The following is a 21,827-nucleotide window of genomic DNA, read 5'->3' as shown; positions in this document are numbered from 1 at the left end:
CAGACACATACCTTGCCAAAAGTAAAGGGAGACGCAGCAGAGATGGACACAGATTATATTTAAATCCATGAGTAGCTTCTGCTGGAGGGGTCTGGACCACTAAAAGGATATCCCACTACTGGAAAAGGTAACTGATTGGCTGATTGGATGTATTACCGAAGGCATACTCAATATATTTCATTTCGATGTTCAAGAACCACTCATTGTTTCACTGTGTTCATTAACACTTCCAGTTCAGCCTCCTCTGACGCTTCCTCTAAAATTGAATGTTTCAGCCTACAAAGTTGAGTTGAAATTTGAAACAATGATACCTGAGCGGGTCTTATACATTACCCTTCTGTTCACAGGTTATTGAAGAACTTATTGAGCGGAAAGGCAGTTTTTCATCTGGTTGTCTTGTCATTTCCAATCATCGCTGCTTTGTACCACGCTGTGAATCTACATACTGTAAAGGAAAAGACCGACATCCAGAGGCCCTTGGGGTCTGACACAATTCACTTCATAAGGTTGTTTAATTCTAAATGATTCAATAGTCCCAGAGCAGTAAAAGAAATGTAGACAGTATTAAACAGCCTGTTTTATCTTTAGAGCATGGATTGCACGTCAACTCAACTCAAAAAAGAAAATACAGAGGCCTCTAGACGTACAAAAGCCAAATAAGAAACACTTCTACATCCTGTCTTGTGCAAAGGAAATTAAAGGTATCGAAATAAGACTGTGCAGTCCTTTGCAGAATGCTGTTATGACTCCTGATGTTGAACATCTGCCCACATTCCTCTGAAAAGTCAGAAACGTTAATAAACTCATCCAACTGCTGTTATAGGAACTGAGAACAAGACAGAATATGTATCTCTAGCTCTTGAGAGCAGCAGCTCCTGAAAGCTGATAACAGATCTGAGCAGTAGGAATTTGTATTGTGTATTTCATACATTAAATTGTAACAACTTACCCTGGTGGTCTAGTGGTGCGGCGGGGATGCCCGCCTTGCCACTCCTCTTCCTCCACACCTGTAATTTAGGGTGCACGCGGCGCGTATTACTCTCTTTTATAGGCGCAGGAAAAGATCAGTGGCAATTTCCTATAGTTGATTTACATCAATTAAAAGGGATAATGGTATCCCTGCAATACCAATTCCAGGGAATAAATGTACCACAGGAGGTCCTTGGTGAACCTATCATTTTCCTTCGCTTCTGAGTTTAGGAGGCAGAGGGATACTGTCACGCTCTAAAGACTATCACCCATATGGGCAGCCTGTGATAGTTTGCTTCTGGAACAAGGTGTGTCTGAAATTATCATTTGGGGGCACTAAACACCTTCCAGGGTATTGGGGTGAGGGAGCCATCACAGTGTCAGGGGCCTGACGGCACTCAGCGGAGGAGGTGGTCCGGACCAGGGAGGAAGCTACAGGGGCAATATCCAAATTCGAAGAACAGACAAGGGTTCAAGAGGATGGCACAATCAAAAGTCCAGGCAGAGGTCAAAATGGCAGGCAGCATACAAACAGTGTCAAAAGTCCAGGCAAGGTCAAGTTCAGAGAATAAACAGTAATAATAACACCCAGGTACTCACAGAAAATAAGACCTATCATCGGGCATTGAACCGGTGTCTCTGGCGTCCCTTTATTTTGAATTTGGCGCCAGTGACGTCATCACACTGGTGTCCTGACACCGGCATCTCTGCGCCCACGTGGGGATCCTGGGTGCCGCCATCTTGGATGCGACGGTAGGGTGAGAGGATGTGTGTCAGAGCCCTGACACACATCCTCTCACCCTACTGTCAAATAGGTGCCTTATTATAGACCATCACCACCAAATCACCAACAATAACGTTTCCCATGTCTGTGCATCACACAATTGGCACAGCCTTGGTCATGTGATCATTGCTTTGGCCTTTCATGGCCTTTCTGTTAAAGATGAGGTTAAGTTAACAAAAGGTGGGTGGAAAAAGGTAGTGCCAAGCTTTCCTGGTGCCAACAACAATGTGCTGTGTAGGCAATTAACCCTAGACCAGGCAACCTTTAAGAACCACATATTCTATGATGTTACTTTCCACAAATGTTTGCCACGTTATAAAGAAGTGATAATAAGGGAATTTTTTTAAATCACTTTGCAGGGTATCACAATACCATACGAAGCTGTGAACTACTTGGAACATTGGGACAGTTTCCCAGATACAGTGGTGGGAATACATTTCAAGAGCTCTGCATGTATGTTGTCCATTTCAGTTATGTCTGACATTTCCTATCAACTGGTGGGAAATAATCTGAAAGCATTTATTGAAGGCAGATGTTAGGAGAATGCATTTAGCATGTTAATGAACAAGCAATCCTATTGGGAGGTATACTGTTTTATCCTCTTGGGGCATTCCATAATTATTCAGCTGACTGTCTCATTGAAAAAGCATTCCACCTCAACAGAAGAATGAACTTTCTCATATATATTTATATATATTTAAATAAAGTTTACAATGCTTCCAAGTATTCTAAAAAGGTCATATCTGTCCACCGCTCTTTGTAAAAATATAATAATTCAGCTTTTGTATCAGAAAGTCATAACATGATATACAATATTGGATTTAAAGGGGACCGACCTGTCATTCAATAAAATAGTTCCATATCCTGTTAATCGAACTTAGTCAGATCTTGCTTCTGCCATTCTATTTAACTACTATACATGACAAAACCATAACACAGATGGCCTAAAAAAGTTAATATATCATTGTACTTAATGAAAATGACTGACAATATAAACTCAAAAAGGGTATACAGGTATGGGACCTGTTATCCAGAATCCCCCAGAACTTGGGCTTTCTGGATAAGGAGTATTTCTGTATTTTGGTCCTCTATAATTTAAAGGCATACTGTTATGGGAAAATATGTTTTTTTTCAAAACACATCAGTTAATAGTCCTGCTCCAGCAGAATTCTGCACTGAAATCAGTTTCTTAAAAGAGCAAACAGGGTTATTTTGTTATATTTCGTTTTGAAATCTGACATGGGGCTAGACATATTGTCAGTCATGTGACTTGTGCTCTGAAAAACTTCAGTCACTCTTTACTGCTGTACTGCAAGAGTGATATATCACCCCCATCCCTTTTCCCTCCAGTAGCCTAACAACAGAACAATGGGAAGATAACAGCTCCCTAACGCAAGATAACAGCTTCCTGGTAGATCTAAGAACAGCACTCAATAGTAAAAATCCAGGTCCCACTGCGACACATTCAGTTACATTGAGTAGGAGAAACAACAGCCTGCCAGAAAGCAGTGCCATTCTAAAGTGCTGGCTCCTTCTGAAAGCACATGACCAGGCAAAATGACCTGAGATGGCTGCCTACACACCAATATTATAAATTTAAAAAAATACACTTGATGGTTTAGGAATGAAATTTTATATTGTAGAGTGAATGTAGTTGCAGTTTAAACAATGTAATTTAGAAATACAAACTACACAATACATGTCATTGCAGAATCTCTTTAAGTCGACTAAAAAAGTAATTAAAATAAGGAGTAATTATATCTTAGTCTGAATCACAAAGAAGGTACTGTTTTATTATTAAATGGAGTATATGAGAGATGGCCTTCGTGTAATTCAGAGCTTTCAGGATATCAAATTTCCGGATAATGGATTCCATACCTGTATCAAATGATGATGTTTTTTTACTGTTTAAAATGTCAATAATGCTTTTATGTCAAGTTTCCCACCAACTACCTGCCTTATCATAGTTTATTCTCTTGTGTAAGTGTGTATTTTTAAAGTAGATTAGATTGTAAGCTCCACCTAGATGCAATGTAATTTGTTACTGTTATAAAGAAAAATCAATAAAAACAATATTCGCGTTACAGCGTAAGGGGAAGAGATATATATTGCACCAAAAATATTCTTGACCTTTAAATATAACAAATTATTGTTTTCTGTGTATGTTTTTGGTGTAGCCATCCAGTGTATATAGTTGTATATATTAGTTACCTAATTCTAGAAGTTTAGTTTCTAGCTAAAACTACTTTTTACAGAATTTTTTTTTCTTACTTATTTCTAATTCATTATAAGAAGTTATTGACATTTTGTCACATCCTGTATCTCCACCAACCGAGCACTGAAACCTGACAGTGGTCAACAAAGGACTTCATTACTTACCACTATAAACCCAGAAATATGGCCATCCAGATATATGGGCAACCTGAATAAATTAATTGCCTGGTGTACATAGAGTAGCCCTAAAAGTCCTGTGAAGAATAGCCAAGGACCTACTAGAGACATTTCATAAACAAGCAATTGTAGCTTTAAAAGGCAACTAAAGTCTAAAATAAAATATAAACATGAACTTACTGCACCAGAAGCCTATCAAGACAAATGATTTATGCTTTCAAAGTTGGCACAGGGGGCTGTCATCTTGTAACTTTGTTAAACATCTTTTTAATAGCAAGACTACGCACATGCTCAGTGTGATCTGGGCTTCAGTTAGTAGGTTAAGCTTAGGGATCGCCATAAATGATCAAAACAGCACAAGTCAAATAATATCAGCCATAGAAGCAGATGCTGCAAGACTGATTAATAATCAGAATATGCAGACTGCACTGGGTCTGTGGATACAAATCTACACAGTTGTTAAAGGGAAACAAACAAAGCTGCTTGAGTTCTGGGAAGTAAGCTCCCCCTTGTCGTTTGAAAGTATGATCGTTTCCCTGCAGAACAGTTAGGGACTGTCTGAAGTTTCCTATCTGCAGATGTCAGAGCAAGTAAAACGTAGAGGGAATTTCACTGCATACAGTCAGGTTTCTTATAAAAATGGTAGACATTTTTTAATTAAAGTATATTGGAGATAGATTTATTTTTCATTTAAAAAAAAAGTAAAAATGGGATTTTATTTTTTTGCATCCCCTTTAATTCTCTGAAGCTAAATTAAATAAAATTAAATGACCACTGTTTTGATTTTTGTTTAATTTAGTGATATAAATGTTAAAGATGTTAGAAGGCACAGCAACTATTTAATAGGCCGATTAATTATAAATAAATAATTAATATAAATAAAATGATAAATACTATGTTTTTATTGTGTGATGTATAATATTCCTTGCTCTTTTCATCTTTAGTAACATTATCTTTATGTCCCTTCATATCTGGTATAATTTTACAATGTGACCAGAAAATGTATTGGCACTATGAGTTGGTGTTGGAAGCTGAGCTAAAAGCTGAGAAGTGCTGAGAATTTATTTTAATGTTGATAAAGTTATAGCAACTTGTCTGCTTCCTGATTTCCTGGAGAACATGAATGTGTCTGCTCTTGTGCTCTTTTCCAGCTATGTGACTTCTGCCCAGTCCAGAATATACAGGAAGCCTTTAATTTAATTGATTACACACAGAGCAGCCTCAAAATAAACTTTGATTTGATAATGATTACATGTATTTTCCTTATTTTTAAAGGAATTGTTCATTGTAAAAATAAAAACTGGTTAAACAGATAGGATGTGCATAATACCAATGTTTCTAATATAGTCCAAAAATGGAATGTATAAAGGCTGGAGTGACTGGATGTCTAACATAATAGCCAGAACACTACTTCCTGTTTTGCAGATCTTTTGGTTTACACTGACTGGTTACCCTGGTTACCAGGCAGTAACCAATCAGAGATTTGAGGGGGGGGGCACATGGGTCATATCTGTTGCTTTTGAATCTGAGCTGAATTCTGAGGATCAATTGCAAACTCACTGAACAGTTATGTCCCATGTGGCTCCCCTTCAAGTCGCTGACTAACAGAGATATAGAGCTGAAAAGCAGGAAGTAGTGTTCTGGCTATACCCATAAAGTGGATCACCGCACAAGAGGCCACCCCTTCAGACTAGAGGAAAAGAACTTTCATTTGAAGCAACGTAGGTGGTTCTTCACAGTGAGTACAGTGAGTAAAATAAATGGCAAATTTATCAAGGTATGTTTAATTTTACACCTTGTGAATGCCAGATTAGCCACCAGTATTTTACATTGCTCCCTGTGGAAGTCACTCTAAGAAAAAACACTTAAAAAATTGATGCAGTTTTTTACTCAGTCTTTTAACTAGCAAAGCCTGGTGATGTGTGGTGTATTATCCCACCGTTTTTTGCACCCCATACTAAATATGCCCCTTAGTTAAATACTAGCAGGCAAGTACTGTACCTTTACAAATAACGGGACCAACAGAAATTGCTTAGAAACTGGAAACATATTAACAAAATATTCCATACTCACAGGTCTTAACATCAAGCAGGTCACTTTGTGTGACTAAAATATTGGGTTATCAATAAAAATAGTTTGGGGCACATTTACTAAGGGTTGAAGTGAATTCAAAGTGAATATTTGTATTCAAAAACTTTGAATTTCGAACTAATTTTTGGGTACTTCGACCATGGAATATGCCTAAATTCGACTTCGACTTCGATTCGAAGTAAAAAAAAGTTTGACTTCGAAAATCGAAGTACTGTCTCTTTAAAAAAGTTCGACTTCAACACTTCGTCACCTTAAAACTGCCAAATTGCTATGTTAGCCTATGGGGACCTCCTAGAACCTATAGCCAACATTTGGCTAAGTTTTTATAAGTCGAAGTAGCAAAGCATGCCTGGCGAATAAATTCCCCCAACACTATATATGGTATAGAAAATTATAATGTAAACCTGACCCCTCAGAACAGTATATGTCTACTCAAGCAGCAGGCCTCATTTTCAATATTCCTAGAAATCCAAAAGCATACAGGAATGAGGATATAGCATGAGAGAGAGTCAGCAGGAAATCATGTACAAGATTTATAGTACAATGTCAACGCAATGTGGATCAAATGTATAATACATACAGTACCTTCCTATATCAAAAGTGATCGGAGCAGATTTGTGATGTTGAGTTTGAAAGGGAAAATACAATTGTATTGGCAGTAGAATAGAAACGCTTTATGCATGCAGTTCATTCCTTCTTATCAGTTTACATTTAAACATTTGTGGAAATAGCTTCTGGCCACATGGTGATAAAAAATGTTTTATTCATACAATAAGGCCTGCCTGGACACCTTCCTGCAAGTAGAAGAAATAAACAGTTGATCCATTTTATAAATATATTTATTTAAATTATAAAGCTTGTATTCATATATTTCAATGAATGTAAAATCATATATTTATTTTAAAAATGATTCTGCACAGAGCGCATTTTTGTTTGCTATCGACTAAATTTAAACATGGAATTTTTGTTGTGACACCTAAAAGAATTTGTCTACAAGTGCATCTTCCTTTAAATGTTCGTTTCTGTACAAAGTGCTAAGGTCATCCTATTGTAATTAAAATCTGGCAAGTGCTTAGCCTCAGTGACTGAGATAGAAGGAGTGTGCCTGGTGCCAGTCCCCATAGTCACGACAGCAGCAGTAGTGTAAGGAAGAGAACCTGCAGGATACAAGACAATAGTGGGAAGGAAAAGGAGGGAATCCTCGACCTTGGGCTGTGGTCTAGAAGCAGCGACCGCTGAACTCGGTGTCTCGACAAGCCACATAGAGTCAAATTCTTGGAAACTGGAGAGGCAGCAAATTAAAACAAAAGATTCTATCGTGTAGGAAATAGAACAAAACATACAGAATAATTGATTTGTTTTTAGAGATAAAATAAGCAGAGGAGCTCCATCCTTCATACACTGCGGAGAGCAGAAAAAAAGAAAAGCTGCACCTCTGCCAAAATGATGGTGGGACGGCAAGGCCTAGTCTATTTTTGGAGACTCCTTCTGTTTAAAATAGTTATGCTGAATAAACTTCAAATAAAAATACATGCAATAAAATTTACTCAGAAGAATAAATTTACACAGCTGCCTCACTGAATTAGTATTTATTATTATACACATCACAGGGTCACTGGAAAAAATAGAATACATTTGAATTGGTGAGTTCATCATAGAATTAACCTTCAGTATGATATAAATATCATTATTTGGAGACAAAACAAACGTCCTTTCTATTCTGCCACACCCAACAACCAGAGGTCACATTCTTCTAGATGCTCGGATTTGATCATTATTTTATGTCACATATCTTCTACTCCGGTCCTTTCCTACTGATCTACCAACTTGTCTTTACATTGCCCCTGCCAGAGTACTAGAGAAAAGTTGCAGAAAAAAAAATGAAATGATAAATAAATAAATACAAAATATTTTATTACATTTTAAATCACATTTGCTAAAAAATAAAAACAACTGGAAATTGGCTTAGAATTCACGCTAGAATTTACGTGTAAGGCTAATCTAAAGGCATATATTTCCAGCATCCTTAAAACACGAACTATTATGAACAGTTTGTGCAAAGAGTTGTTTCATGTATCATGACAAATGACAAGGTGTAAATAAATGCAAGCTGTTATGCTGATGTTATGGATCCCTGTTCATGCATTACAGTACATCTGTATTTGTAATAAAAATATGACTTGAACAGCTGTAGTGCATAATTTACAGGGCATGATACAGTACTGAACAAAAGAAAAGAAACAAAAGACAAGAAGGGATAAATTCAAGGCTGGGATGTTTCTAGGGAAATTTTTGAATAAACTCACTGCTAAATTATTGCAGAATGCCTTTCCTGTAGGTTTTATAAGCCATTGGAAGTGCAGGTGCCATGCACATAAACACTTATAGACATAGGACTGTATGATTTTATATGTTTGGTAGACTGGATTAGGCATGGCTGTTGTTTTATATAGCCATTAGGATTTTACAGAGTCCTGTAAAACGTGTAGAAATACAGTAAATAGATAGCTCATATATCACTTTTATTAATGTGTACAGAAGGGTATCATGAAAGTAATTTCCCATTAAAACATTGATGGTTTACACAATCGTAGCTACAAACTGGGAAAATGTGAAACACCAAACCATCCTGTGGGGAGGAGGGTTTCCAATAAATTCTGCAAAGTAGGATGCATGAGAGATTAACACAAATCGTTCCACAATTCCTGTGGCCTTTGCATGCATCCCATTCATATGACCTCACCATTGCGGCCAGTTTATTTCTTCAACTGAATTCCTTTAGAATTCCATTTCATTCCTCAGTTTAAGCTTGTAAACCCTTCTAAACTTTTCTGTATGGTGCAAGTCAGGGTTGTTCTACTAAATCAAATGTGCAACTTTATGTTCAGTTTGACATGACTATGAAGATTTTCATTCATCCAGGTCATAGTATATCTAGTATAGGTCAATCTAAAAACAACTGGACTTGCTGAGTAATCAATGAAGACGTTTCACTACTCATCCGAGCAGCTTCTTCAGTTCAACTGACTGGTGTGGGAAATTCTCGGCATATAAACTCTTCCACTAATCCATTTACAATGGCACATTGTAACTCTTCAAAGAGGTGATATCTGAAGAACAGATGTTATCTGGGTACAGATGTTAGAACAGCATTGTATGTAGCAGACAGGTGGTGTCGAAGGCCCCCACCTCTGTTCAGAGATGGTCTCTCCACCTTGACATGAATCGCCTCTTTCACGCCTCGTTCAAACCAGCGGTCTTCTTTATCCAAGATTTGGACCTTGCTGTCTTCAAAGGAGTGTCCCTTGTCTTTTAAGTGTAGAAAGCCAGCTGAGTTTTGCCCTGTAGAGTTCTCCCTCCTGTGCTGAGCCATTCGCTTGGAGAGCAGTTGTTTTGTCTCCCCAATGTATAGATCTGTGCACTCCTCGCTACACTGGACTCCGTATACCACATTGCTTTGTTTTTCTTTTGGTGTTGGATCCTTTGGGTGTACCAGTTTTTGTCTCAGTGTGTTGCTAGGTTTGAAAAACACAGGGACATGGTGTTTGTTGAAAATCCTGCTGTGCAATGGGTTCTCCAGTCTCTCCCATTGTAGCAAACTTGTACATGGAGGAAGTGGAAAGGAGGGCCTTACTTACATTCCAGGGAACTACACCGACTCACTGGTTCAGGTATGTGGATGTTACTTGGGTTAAAATAAGATCCAATGAAGTGGTGGCCTTTACAGAACACATTAACTCAGTGGACAATAACATCAAGTTCACAAGGGAAGATGTCCACGAGAACAAACTTGCTTTTTTGGACTGTTTGATATGTATCCAAGAGGGGGGTAACTTGAAGACGGAAGTATACAGGAAACCCACTCATACGGATCAATATCTGTTGTTTGATTCCCACCATCCACTGGAACACAAACTGGGTGTCATTCGAACCCTGCACCACCGGGCGGAATGTGTGGTAACGGATACAGAGTCCAAAGACAAAGAGCAAAAACATCTCAGAGGAGCTTTGAAAGCATGTGGCTACCCAGACTGGGCCTTTGTCAAAACAGCAGCAACCAAGCCCAACAGGAACACCAATAGAAATAACCGCCCGGAGACACATAGTAGGCGAAACATAGTCATCCCATATGTAGCTGGAGTGTCAGAGAAACTCAGGAGGATTTTCAACAAACACCATGTCCCTGTGTTTTTCAAACCTAGCAACACACTGAGACAAAAACTGGTACACCCAAAGGATACAACACCAAAAGAAAAACAAAGCAATGTGGTATACGGAGTCCAGTGTAGCGAGGAGTGCACAGATCTATACATTGGGGAGACAAAACAACTGCTCTCCAAGCGAATGGCTCAGCACAGGAGGGAGAACTCTACAGGGCAAAACTCAGCTGTCTTTCTACACTTAAAAGACAAGGGACACTCCTTTGAAGACAGCAAGGTCCAAATCTTGGATAAAGAAGACCGCTGGTTTGAACGAGGCGTGAAAGAGGCGATTCATGTCAAGGTGGAGAGACCATCTCTGAACAGAAGTGCGGGCCTTCGACACCACCTGTCTGCTACATACAATGCTGCTCTAACATCTGTACCCCGGCGGATTCAGAACACTTCACACATCCATTCATGCAACTCTCACAAGTAACACCTGTATCTAGGAGTTGCATGACACATTGGATAATCCTTTCACAACTACACAGAATCAACACCTCTGTGAATTTCTTCAGATGTCACCTCTTTGAAGAGTTACAATGTGCCATTGTAAATGGATTAGTGGAAGAGTTTATATGTCGGGAATTTCCCACACCAGTCAGTTGAACTGAAGAAGCTGCTCGGATGAGTAGTGAAACGTCTTCATTGATTACTCAGCAAGTCCAGTTGTTTTTAGATTGACCTATACTAGATGTTCAGTTTGACATTTTACCGCTCCATATTCCATTAAGCCTTATATCTTCCAAGTCCAGTATGTCAATATTTCCATGTCGCCCGTGCTTACTGTATTAGTTGTAATGGCTATTTAATATTTTTTGGCCATTTCTCAACTTTTAACCTACCTTCTACCTTACACTCATTATAATCTTACTATTTTATCTATTATTTCATTAAAGTATTATCTCTATGCCATCAGTGGGAAAATGCCCCTCTAAATGTAAAAGGTAAGATTGCTTTATTTAAGCCAATTGCCAATTCTAATTAAACATAAAGATGTTAAGGCGGCAAATTCACTAAGCTCTGAAAATACGCTAGCGACGCCTTCGCCGCACTTAGTTGCACTTCGCCAGGCGAATTTTCGCCAAGGCGCCGCTAATCAACTAAAATTCGAAGTTGCGTTCAGGGAGGCAAAAGGTAGCGAAGTTGCTCTAGCTTTAATTCGTCAAGCAAAGTGAAGTTATGTTAGCGATGCCTAATTTGCATACAGCGCCAAGTTAAAGTACAATGGACGTATATGTAGCAGCAAATACATTACACTACACAGGCCTGGGAAAGCTTCATAAAATAAAATAGATTGTTATTTTGCCCTATACATGAACCCACTGTATAGTTTAGGTGCCATATGTTAGGAAATGTAGGGGGGAAGGAGGGTACCCAAAAAAAATTTACGATCATTTTCAGCCTATCACCCTTAAAAAAGTAAAAGACGCCAGGGTTTTTTTTTTTTGAAAAAATGTCAACTTTTTTTGAAGCAATCCCTATCTATTCTATTGCACTTCATCTTGTCTGAGGTGGCGAAGGCAAGTCTGGAACAAGAGGTAACGTTCAGTAAAATGCTCAAGTTAGTGAATAAGCGTAGTTACGTCCCTTCGCCATAGCGCAACTTCACCTGGCGTAAGGGTGCGAAGTAGCGCTAGAGTAGGTCCACTTCGCTAGCTAATGTACTCCAGCGCCTGTTAGTAGATCGGCGAAGTAACGAAATGACGTCACGCTGGCGAATTTGCGCTAGCATTAGCTGCTTCGCACTTTAGTAAATTTGCCCCTAGATTTGGCATTAAATACTTTTATATGGAGTGGGAAAAAATCTAAATTTGCCTTATCCAAACTGCAAGGCCTCTTTGAAGTGGGTGGCTTGAAGCTCGCTAATTTTAGAATATTCATCTTAGCCGCAATTACCAGATATTTAGTTAAGTGGACTTTTGGGGGAGGCAAATATACAAATCCTGCCCTTGAACTTTTCCCTACATTCGACTCTCACATCATACATATTCTTTATCTGAAATGGAAGGAGGTTCCTTTTGAGTGTAAAATAAACCTCTTATTTAGGGACTCAATTTTTACTTGGAAATTGTTATTCTCCAGCCATGGCTTTAATCATATGTTGACACCTTTCATACCAATCCAACTTTTATGGAAAAACTCAAAATCCAGATATTCCTCTTATTTGTTACCCCATAAAAAGCATTGTCCTTTTATGATTAGGGACTTTGTGAATCCTACTAATGGAGATCTTCTTACTTGGGCAGTTTTAAAAAAACAGCTTGGTTTGAAGATGAGAGACCACTTCCTTTACATTATCATAAAAAGCACTTTCCTTTCAGTCACCAATAAAAATCTTTTTGCTATTCAGAAGCATTGGTTAGCTGAGGAATTAACTAAAATGGAAGACAACTGGAGGATCTTAAATATAAACTATATAACTTGGAAAATTTGGTGCCCCCTTCTATTTTAACGCATCAAGATTCTGCCTCACAGGCAATGAAACACTGTCTCTATTGAATGGTGGGTATTTGGGATATAGCACAGATATCTGAGAACCATATCAATCACTAGGTGACTTTCTGCTCCGTGCAGCGCATAGTATATGTGGTGCATTTTCCATACTGACATCCAACCAAATCCGGCAGTTGATCCTGCCAGTTACTCAACTGGAAACCATCTGTCACCAGTGGTGACAGTTTGTTTTGATTAAAACAAATGACAGGCTGCATGGCCAGATTTGACAATTTCTTCAGCAGCTTAATAATGCTGGCAGATGTTTGCCATGAGCCTAATGGTATGCCTTTAGTAACATGTGCTTGTCAATTCATACATACCACTGCATGGCAACACATGTTTCCAAAATGCTAAAGACATATTTCATTGAATTCGATGTTACGTGCCTCAATGTTACTTTAAAAAGTTCAACAAATCCAGACCACAAGCATCATGGGAGGCAATTCCACTGTTACTTGTGGTAGAATTTGAGTAGTTCTGCCCAGCATACATGAGAAAGAAGTAAAACGCTGATACCTTCAATCATGGTGAACAGGATAGCAAGAGGACATTGCTAAATAGAGAATGTTCAAGTGTCCCTTGTGGCACAAAATGCATCTGTCTTTGATTGTGTACGGATACAATAAACTAGAATGTTTTTACTTTGGACTAAATTGCTTTTGACTTCATAATTTGGAGGTCATAATTTTGTATCTTGTGTGTTTTCCTTGTCTGACTCCCTAAGCTGAAGGTCTGGGGCTTGATTACCCAGACCCAATGAATGAAGGGGTAAGTTTTCTACACATTTCAGCATAACTGGGTCCCTTTAACGATTTGCAGTGTAAAGCCTTCTGAAAACAAAATGTATTTATAGTACATGCCTCATGCTACACACATGGTACTACATTCATACCAAAATTTAGATTTTAACTCTTACATAAGGAATTGTGGTTGGAGACATGCAAACCACCCCTTTATGTCCCATTGGCCAACTTTGCACCCAGAACCGCTGGTTTATAGCACAGATACAACCTAATAGTTCAGAGACATATATACAAACTTGCAGACAGCCTGAGATCCATCTTGTTAGATCTCATCAGTGCAAGATATTGGAACATAGCATCTGAGTGGGTAGGACTTGGAGAGTAGGAAAGCAGAGAAACCAACCTGGTTAGGGACATGCAGTATAAAGCCTTCTGAAAACTGAAGGATGTACATTCCTCCTGCTGCACACATATATGAAGGCAGTGCTATGTGCTTTATAATGCATGTCTTGCATTGTGAACAGCTTTTTGGCTCCTTTTAGCCCATCTCACCCTAACCAGGTTGGTTTTTCTGCTTTAATGATTTGGAGATAAACAGAGAATGTTACCCATCACTGTTGCTACAAACTCATGATAAACATTTGTTCCGCTCAACACGTAATCCTAAACCAAGAGCAAGCAACTTAAGATAAATAAATATATGTGCAAATACACAGAAGAGAAATCCCAACAGGAAAGCGTCTATGTGGTACATGACCCTAACTCTATAAATCTCTATTAAATCAGTCTGAGTGGTGCGAATGTTCGGGGCAGAGCTGCCAGAAATAGCTTCTCTTCCTGCAAGATGTAGAAAAGATTACAGCTGCAAAGGAGAGGAGGGGGGCAGACACGAGGGCTGTGAGAGTAACTCATAAAAGTCCCATTTTGTTGGAAGGCTGGAGGAAGTGAAGGGAGCTTTGGTACACGTGTCTATGGTGTTAAATTAACTGTTAACACAAATAATCAAAGTGCAAGGCCCAACAAGGAGCTGGCGCCAGTGGAACACGGGAGAGGCTGGAGAGCTCGACCTCCAGAGCTGGAGTAGCAGGTGGAGACCAACCAGGGACTTGACAGGATGGAAGTGCTCACAAAATACATTGACCAAGTGACAGAGGAAAACACACTGCACTCGTTTTCCAGCTATTGTCTGGTCACTTGTTTTCAGCTGCTACTTGGATATATATTGGGGGTTTTTTTCAGGGCTGCTGATGTCATGATTTTAATAGAATAAGATAATGATTTCAATACAACAGGATAAGTGACTGCAGCCTGTTCCTTATTTGGTTATTCTGCATGATGTGCAGATGCTGTGCCTATGTCTGGCATGTTGGTCAGATTATTGGAGAATTTTTTCTTTTTTGGTATGATCATTATCCCTGCTGTCATTTGTAAGAATATTAGAAATCACAGAGAGCCCAGAGCATTCACAGAACTGCAAGGAGACTTCTTGTAGTATTATCAGATTTAGTACAGGTATGGAATCTGTTACCCATTATCCAGAAAGATGCAAATTACAGAAAGTCTATCTCCCATAGACTCCATTTTATCCAAATAATCCAAATTTTAAAATGATTTCCTTTTTCGCTGTAACAATAAAACAGTTCCTTGTACTTGATCCAAACTAAGATATAATTAATCCTTGTTGGAAACAAACCCAGCCTATTGGTCTATTTAATGTTTACATGATTTTCTAGCAGACTTAAGGTATGAAGATCCAAATTATGTAAAGATAATTTTTCCAGAAAGCCCCAGGTCTGAATAACAGGTCCCATACCTGTAGTAGCTGCAATATCTGTTATTAAACACAAGACACTAGTTCTAAAGCGTTGCTCTAAGAAAACATAACTGTCCATCAAGTCCATCCCTTCCTTATATCTGGCTAGCATCTCTGCATTCTTTTACTAGTATCAGTCAATGTATACTAATTGTATATGTATAATATGTATAACTGAAATAGCTGTACTAATATGTATAACCAAATGACTGCCTTTCAGGAATGCAAAACAACTACCACACCCATAATGCCCTGTAAAGTCTCGCTTGCTGCTGCCATAAAGGAAAAATAAACCCTAAAAATGAATATGGCTAGAAATATTGTATTTTATATAGTGATCTTACTGCACCAGCCTAAGGATTCTGTATCTCTGTAACTGTAATGTTTTAAAGGAGAATTCAACCGTAAAGTTAAAAAAAACCCTACCTTACATAGACCCCCCCCCCAGCCTATCTGCTACCCCGGGCAAATGCTGCTAACTCTTTACTTACCGCTCGGTGCAGATTCTGTCCAGCGTAGTTCACAGTAGCCATCTTCTTCTCATTGGTAAGCTTCGGGAAGTAAGTGCCGTATCAGCGCATGCGCAGTTGGAGCAATTTTCTGTTTCGTGGCAACTGTACATGTGACGAAAGTCACGGAAATTGTCGAAGTGCTGCTCTCATTCCGAAGATTACCGAAGAGCCAGAAAAAACTAGGACACTATTCTCCTTTATTAAATACAGATTCATTCCTCTACTGTTGCTGTCGCCCATGTAACAAGCTGATATTATAGGGGTCATTTATGACCAGAAGCACAGTGTGCAAAGCGCAATTTCATAAGCAAATCTCTGCTGTTACCCACAATGCATACATCATTGGAACCCCGCAGGGATTTGAGCTTAATGCAATTTTACCTTATATGTAATGGGCGAATTTGTCCCGTTTAGCTTCACCACGAATTTCGCAAATTTCCTGTGAAAATCATGAAACTGGTGAAAAGTTTGCGAAACTGTGTTTATGACACCTGTGTCCAAATGGGCGCCGGTGTCAAAGTTGATGCCGGCGCCCATTAAAGTCGAAACCGTCGGGAATTTTTTTCCAACTCATTCACGAATTTATTTGCCGGCGGAAAAACTGGCAAATTCACGCCTGGCGAATAGATTCGTCCATCACTAGTTGACCCAAAGCAGATGTAAGGTGTGAATAAAAAGTTTGTAGAGGGGGACACCATCATTTCTGGTGTTTGCTGTTTAAACAGCATTTAGCTTTTGATTCTTAGGGAGTAAGTCTGTTGTTTCACCTGAGGCAGAACCTTTGAAAGAACCCTTGAGGTTCTACTGTAACTATACAGGGCATGTTTACATGAGAATTCTGTGTTGAGTGAGAGGTTATATTTTCCAGCCGGCCCTTTAGAATTAGATGTCAAAATTGCATTTGTAAGTGCGAATAAACAACTAATGGAAAAAAAAATACTGTTTAGGGATGCTGAGCCTGGTCTGATTTTATCTTATTCCCAGTCCAAATAATAAAGAATTTGTACAAGAAATCCAACAGGAAAGTAAAGTAATTTGTGGTTAGTTCAGTCAAACCTGATTTAAGATATATATATGATCCCATCTGGATTCTATGCTCTTATATGTAAGTTCCGAGGTAAGATGTAGCCTAATAATCTCTGTGCAACTGAATCGGCACAAAAAAAGTGCCGACGAGAAGTTAAGTAACAAGTAGCAGACAGCGACTCAGCTTTCATATTAATTCAAGCCCTGTGCTAAACAGATATTCTACTGGGATCAAAAAAATGTAACCTATTACACAGCAATGTGTCGGTGACAGCTCTGGTGTTCAAGAAGTTAAAGCTCGAACGTCAATAGTATGTTTAAAGCTTGGCAAGTGTACCCCAAATCTTTAATTTCTACTCAGTTAACCAGATCTCAGCTTCTCTGGCTCCAGAGAGCCACAGACGTTATGGTTTTATTAGCTATTTCCTTTCCCTGCCATTAGCAATTACATCCTTAAATGCAAGGGGTGGAGGAAGGTCTCCCATAATGTAACCATACCATAGAGAGACCACCGCAAACAAATGCCAGCCAGTCTATTTGAGAGTGAACACAGAACATGTATAAAGGAGCCTCGTGCATGAATTAAACACGTAGTTGTTTCAGGCTTTCTCTTTTAACGTGTGGCATAATTAAAAACATCCATCAGTAGTTCATAGGATCCCACCAAGCAGAGACATGAAGTCTACAAAATTTCCCTGCTTGATTTAACTCCTCAGGAAATACAGTGAAATAGAGAACAGTCTTTTTAGAGGGTTTTCTTTTATTTCCGCTGCAAATATAGGTTAAAATGTCTGCGGATTTAAATCCATTTAGTGCCTATTGCATTTGTTTTTACATTTGAAATCTGTACTAGAAACAAAGTTTGTTTTTTTCAGTTCAATAAGCCTTATAATAAAAAGCACAGTGCACATTAAAGAAGTGAAATAAATGGTACAGGTAACACCAATAAACACACTTAAGCAAGTCAGTTATTTTTTTATAGAATTTCACCAGAGCCTAACAAATACACCATTGTTTTCATGTAATTCAGTTATTTCTGATAGAACCATCATTATTTATTTATTATTTCATTTAGTGCCAGAAAATGATGCAGCACTTTATATTCATTTATATAAAACAAGAGTCTCACTATAATGTAACAAACAAGAATAAAAATGGAATTAGACAGCCTTACTCACAAGAGTAGTCCATTTGTAAGCAGTGTCGGACTGGCCCACCAGGATACCAGGACAACTCCCGGGGGGCCCAGGTGTCAGTGGGCTCTCCTGCTTCTCAACATTTGGCCTATTTCATGGCCATTCCCTATTTCTAGACTACATTTAAAAAAAGAGGCTAAAAAATGAATAATAGATAATAGTATTATAGTATGTAAAGAAAAGAGACTCAGAGAATAGAGGTTGAGCGAAGAGAGGAAGAAAAATAGTACTGAGAGTGGGCCCTTGGTCTAAGGTTTTTGGGTGGGCCCCTGGTGTCCCAGTCCGACGCTGTTTGCCCACTAATTAGAGAAATAGTTATACAAATGTTATTCATAATCTGAGTCACTGGTCAGCCCGTGTGCCTGGGCTCACACTAAGGGCTGTATTTAGGTCTGGTACCACTCTAGGCATAGGAACTTACAGTGCCCCCCCAAATGTTCAGCATGATGCCATGTGCATGGCGTGCCTGAAGTCACTTCCAAAAAACATCACTTCCAGCATTCGCACCACTAATATCTGCTACCTTAAGTACCAAGTGTCAAAGGCTCATGGAGCTGGAAACAAAAGTACACCATGTCTCTTACAAGTCCATTAAACAACACATGACTACCTATCCTTATTCATTTAAACAAACGGGTTACTGGTTTAAAGAAGAAATGTCACAGAACATGTTTCAGATATCTTATTCCTTCATCAGGTCTGTAGGTACGCATACCAAAACTAGACAGACCCATATACATGAAATTCAACCAAACTATGCTCCAACTTACCACATCATCAAATTTAAAGACGGCATTTGCACAAATAAAGGAGTGTCACCTAGTGCCCTACTACAAAGTGCCATTATATTCAGAGCCATTGTATAACAACGTATGTCTATGGACATAATCATACATTCAAATAAACAAGCTTAGCATGGTTAATGCTGTGACATAGATGGTATAATCAACAATTAGACAGTCCAAAATGTAGAGCATGATTTCTTAGTGCTACTTGTATGGAAGACTGCCACCAGAAATAATTATTACTATGGGGACAGGCCAAAATGTCTTGGTTCTTTAGGGCAGACATATACAATATGCCTCTTTTCCTCTAGCTTGCTGCAAATGTCACATGCCTGAAATTCTCTATAAAACAGAATGGGCTTGAGACACCTGCCTAAGCGTGAGAACCACAGTTTGGAAAGGAACTTTTCTTCCATGAGGGGCTTCTACTGGATGGGATGCATTTCACTAAGGTGCCTCTCTATCGGTGAAAATATTCCTTCACACTCTTACAGGTAACAGGTAATGGTGATTTTTTGTACTTCCTCAACATTTAATAAAACAATACATTCTCAAATTGCAGCACCATTTGCTGTACTCAAGGAGTACACATTTTTTTTGCTACTGTTCAATAAAGACTTGTTTTATTTAAGAACCACCAATGCTTTACTTTTCTATACGTCACCTGTTTTGAGAGTTGTAGCTCAGCATCTTAAACCATTCCTTAAAAGGGGTTGTTGACCTTCCAACACTTTTTTAGTTCAGTTGATTTCAGATAGTTCCCCAGAAATAAAGACGTTTTTCAATTACTTTCTATTTCCTATGTTCCCATTTTTTAAACAATGCCTTAAGATGCCTTTTCACCTTCTTATATCTTTCTGAAACAGCTTGGAGGGGGTCGCCGACTTTGTAACTGTTCTAAATCGATCTGGCCCTGCTGAGCATAATCCCTGAGTTTCATTAAAGGCAGCTGATATAATTGATACAATAGTTGCTAATATTCCACAGATGCTGCTGGGAAATGTATCAACTAATGTAACAAATTATAATGTAGCAAATTGCAAGTTGTAGTTTACAATCTAAGGTGCCTACCGGGCACACACACAGTAGGGTTAATTTCATCAGGAAACTGCCAATTAGGGATGGGCGAATTTTTTTCACCTGTTTCGCCGCGAAAATGATGCCCATAAACTTGTATGGCGTCTTGCATAAAAAAAATGACGCATGTCAAAAATTTTGGCAAACGGGTCAAATTCACCCAACCCTACTGCCAATATGTTTATAGAACAATTTAGAGGGAACCTACTCAAGCACATGAAGAATATACAAATGTCATGCAGTTGCACTGGTTGCAATGGAACCCAGGAGAGATGGGAAATGTTTAAAAACCAAGCAGCAACTGCCAATGTGCATCCCAGCCCAGCAAACCCCCAAATAACAGGTCAGAAAGAACTTTGATTTTTCTGGATTTGTATCTTTTTTTGTAAATATTTGAGAAGGAAACTGAAAATAGATTCATTGTGAGACATAGTTGACCCCAGAATCATTATTTCAAGTGCTGGTTGTTTCTTTCTGACCATTTGTGACCCACAATACATCATTTCACATGAAAGTTCTTATATATTTGGTCTAATTACATCGTTATGAGCCTCTGGCGAGCTGCAGATTTTATTAAGATGCATATGAATAGATTCCTGAAAAACTCTGTGTAATGCTTCCATTGTACATTCAGAAACAGTAAATCAGCATTTGTTAACACAAATTACTTGAGACACTTGGTCTTATTTCAGGCATTCTTTTGCTATTCATATTTTAATTGTTTGGAGTACTTGATGTATGTAAGTGCTTTTCTTGGATTGGGCTTTTTCCAGTCATCGTGTCGCTCAACAATGGCAACGTCGATTGAGTGTAAACATGATTCAGGCTTCCAAAAGTGTTGCAGTGTAGAAGAGAAAGGCTGATTAAACAAAAGCATTGTGTTTCCCGTTACAAAGTTATTATGTACTCAACACCTTCACAAAAGTGAAAAGCAACCCCCCTCCAGCACTTATGATGTTCTCCAAAAAAATGAAACAGCCTTGATTTTTTGATTTGGCTTTTGGTGCATTCTCATTCAGCAGTTCTTAGCAGGAGATGAAAACTCATAGGCAATGTTTTTCAGTCTTTGCTTAGAATGCAGGAAAAGTTAGGAACAATGTAAGCAGAATGATTAAATACCCAAATCTAAAGTCTCCTATTGAGCATGTTACTCTGTACAGCCTACAGGTTACTGTGGAATTAAATGCCTTAATGACATGTCGATCTTTCCCTAAAGTGTTGAAAAGATTAGGTCAGGCATGTCCAAAGTGCAGCCCAGGGGCCAATTGCGGCCCGTTTTCAAATTTACACCGGCCCTCAGCCCTCATCATGAAATTAATAATAATGTGGCCCGCCAGCACAGTGCGATCAGGAATCACCTAGTCGTAATATTTGGGCACATTAGTGAAATGATCTGCCATTTGGTCTATGCTGCTGCCTGTGTGCTGAAGGTGTTAGTAATAGACACGTACTGGAATGTAGAGACGCGATGCTTTCGCATACTTCTTTAGGGCTGAAGGTGTCAATAGACAAACTGACGTGCCAATACAGTAAACTAAAGAACTATGGCGTCACTACGTGTCAGTACGTGTCAGTACGTGTCTATTGCTAACACCTTCAGCACACAGGTAGCAGTATAGACCAAGTGGCAGATCATTTCACTAATGTGCCCAAATATTACTGCTACGATTACTCTATTTCTGTAATTTAATGTTAATGGTTCAAAGAATGTTGGGCTGAATGGGCAGAATGAACAAATG

Source organism: Xenopus laevis, chromosome 6S (assembly GCF_017654675.1).
Source record: "Xenopus laevis strain J_2021 chromosome 6S, Xenopus_laevis_v10.1, whole genome shotgun sequence".
NCBI classification, from domain to species: domain Eukaryota; kingdom Metazoa; phylum Chordata; class Amphibia; order Anura; family Pipidae; genus Xenopus; species Xenopus laevis.
The sequence above is the reverse complement of the archived record's forward strand: the minus strand, read 5'-3'. Positions refer to the sequence as shown.